The sequence below is a fragment of the Mus caroli genome, chromosome 14 (assembly GCF_900094665.2).
Source record: "Mus caroli chromosome 14, CAROLI_EIJ_v1.1, whole genome shotgun sequence".
NCBI classification, from domain to species: Eukaryota; Metazoa; Chordata; class Mammalia; order Rodentia; family Muridae; genus Mus; species Mus caroli.
The window spans coordinates 18,926,815-18,929,980 of record NC_034583.1 but is presented as its reverse complement, the minus strand read 5'-3'; the positions used below and the strand labels follow the sequence as shown (position 1 = coordinate 18,929,980).

Here is a 3,166-nt window from a genome sequence, read left to right as displayed (position 1 = left end):
TGAGGAAGTTCTTCAGCTGAGTATCCAGCTTCCTGGATGATTCCAGGTTTGCATCATATTGGCAGTTGAAACTCATTGAAAACTGTGCAAACAACTTAAATAGAATGTTTTCCGAAGGAGATATACAAAGGGCCATTTGAGCACATGAGAAGAGTCTCTGTATTAATAATGCGAATTCAAACCATGATGAGTAGGCAAGTCACCGTGGCACAAGTTTTCACTCAACACTCATGAGGCCAAGGCAGGAGGATCTCTGTGAATTTGAGATTGATCTACATGATGAGTTGCAGCATAGTCAGGACTACATAGAGAGACCCTACCTCAACACAAACGAACAACCAACCAAAACCCCAAAACAAAACAAAAACCCACAAGTGGATATTATTTCACATCTACTAGGCTGGCTATTAAGAAAAAAAGTGAAAATAGAAAAGAAGGGAAGCAAATCAAGCAATGACCAGTTTGGGCTTGGATTGTTTATAGGAATGTAAAATAATGTAGTGTCTATAGAAAACAATATAAATAGACAAAAAAGTTCTTATAAATAAACACAGTGAGGCTAGAGATGTAGCTTAGTAGTACATGGTTGCCTTGCAAACACAAGAATTCTATCCCAAACATACACAACACCCTAAAACATTAAAGTTAACTTATGACCCAGCAATGATAATTTTAGGTATACGTCCTAAAGAAGGGATTTCAGGGAACCAAGCAGGTTTTTGGAAACCATGTGCACAGCAGCTTTATTCATTATGGCTGAAAAGTGAAAATAGCTTAAAAGTCTGTTTGTAAGTGAAGTGATTTTAAAATACGCATTGGCCACAGTTCCATGTGCTCAGTGGACAGTGCAGAGCAGTCTCTTTATGAAACACTCTACTGGGCAGTGGTAGTCTAGACACTTAGAAGCCAATGTCCTAGGTACTTTATTATCACTGCAAAGAGACACCATGCCCAAAGCAACATATAAAAGAAAGCAATTAATTGAGGGCTCGCTTACAGTTTCAGAGGGTGAGTCCGTGATCATCATGGCAGGGAACATGGCAGCAGACAGGCAGGCATGGCACTGGAGCAGTAGCTGAGAGCTTAGATCTGATCCACAAACAGGAGGCAGAGAGAATGAGACTGGGCCTGGCATGGGCCACCCCCAGGGACACACCTTCTCCAACAAAACACCTCCTAATCCTTCCCAAAGCAGTTTTTATCAACCAGAGACCACTCATTCAACTCTATGAGTCTATAGAGGACATTCTCATCCAAACCACCGCAGCCACCACGGTCAGAAGGTGATACGGAGGAGAGTAGAATGATGAGTTTGGAGGGGAATTCAGGTTGATACTAGGTAGGAACTTGTGTGGTGCAGAAAAGTTTGTATCTTAGTCTAAATACAACATATAAAAAGTAACATACATTTTAAGAAGCTATTCCTCTGAAGAACAGTTTGCAACATGAATAGAAAAGAACTCAGATAGTAGACTTGGAGCTGGAGAGATGGTTCAGCAGGTCAGAGGGCTTGTTACTGTTCTTGCAAAGGATGGAGTTTGGTTTCCACACCTCACATTGTATGCTAAAACAACGGAGATTGGAGGATCCGATGCTCTCTTCCTGAAACTACAGGCTCCTATGTGTGTGCATGTGTGCACACACACATACACATACACACTAAATCTGAGAGAGAGAGAGAGAGAGAGAGAGAGAGAGAGAGAGAGAGAGAGAGAGAGAGAGAGAGCTTGATATATGTCCTTTGAAAGTACAACTGACTATATTGGTCCCTTGGTTGCCTCTGGGAAAGCCCCTACCATCACTCTGATAAGAGCAGTTCACTATGTCTAAACTGCACAATGGGCTTCATGATTTGATCTTTGTGGACTGGTACAATAAAGCAACATAGACTGAGAGACCTAGGTACTTCCCACAGTTCTAGAGGATGGGAAGTCCAAGGTCAAAGCCCTGGAAATTCCTTCTAGGTTAAGGGCCTGCTTCTTTCATTCACAGATTCTATCTTCTCCTTGTCTACAAATAGGTAAAGGGAGGGGACATTGCCTTTCTATATCACATTCCTGAGGACTCTACTCCCCTGACCCTATTGCTTCTCAAAGGCACAGCTCCTAATACCATCACTTTGTAATGGTTTTAACCTATGAATATATATATATATGTAGAACAGCAGACACCTTTATTACACTATGCATGAGGCTCATTTGCCTTTCCGGGCTTTGATCTTCCGCAGATAGAACTCCAGCTCCTTGCCTTCGAGCACATAGCCATCTGCTCTGCCACACTGGCCTGGTCTTGAGGNAATACAGGCTAGAAGCTTGCCCTGCTGGAACTGCTCCTCCAGGAGACTGCTGATTTTGGCATTCTTTTTCCTTTCGTCGCATTTCTTTTGGATTTTCTTTGATCGCTTTTTGTTTAAAATCTCTTCCTCCTCAGGAGTCAGCTTGGCCCCCTTCTTGCGGCCCAGGGGCAGTGCATAGTGGGACTCGTACCACTGTCGGTTCGGCGTGCTGTCAATAAGCACGATGCAGTTCTTCACCAGGGTCTTGGTGCGGACAAGCTCGTTGTTGGATGCATTGTATACAACATCAATGATCCTTGTTTTGCGAGTACAACACTCAGAGCCCCAGGAAAAGTTCCTCACATCCAATCTCAGGGCACGGTTACTTCTTATTGCCTCCTCGAACTCGGACTGTGTGTATGCGGCGAGGGCCAATCAATCTTCGTGTCCCAGCTGTCCTAGCTCATACTTCCGCTTCTTGTGGTAGGGTTTTCGCTTACCCCCAGTCTTGCGGCGCTTGTGCAGTTGTCCCGAGAGATGCCCATCGCTCGGCGCTGGCTGGAAAGAGCTTAACCTATGAATTTTAGGAAGACAAAAATAAGTAAAGATCCAAATGTGGTGGCTCGTAACGCCAGTATTCAGGAGGCAGAGGCAGGAAGGTTGCTGTAAGCTTAAGGCCAGCTTTGCAGAAAGAGCCTACCAGAGCCGCATAGTATCAGGAAAAAGACTCAAAACCATAGCAACTTGGAACCACCTACTTTCTTTTTAGGAAGCTGAAATTCTGGTACTTGCCAGTCAGAAGGTGATTAGCTCTGGAGTAAAATCGCTGGATGTGAATTTGGAAGCAGATTCCGTGTTCAGCGACATTTCACCCAAAGTCACAGTGTATTG

The 3,166-nt window shown here is 44.0% G+C and overlaps 1 pseudogene; it reads right to left on the bottom strand.

Annotated features, from left to right (window-relative positions):
• Window positions 1–2,156: 2,156 nt before the first annotated feature.
• LOC110309787 lies at window positions 2,157–2,820 on the bottom strand (annotated as a pseudogene).
• Between the last annotated feature and the right edge of the window lie 346 nt (window positions 2,821–3,166).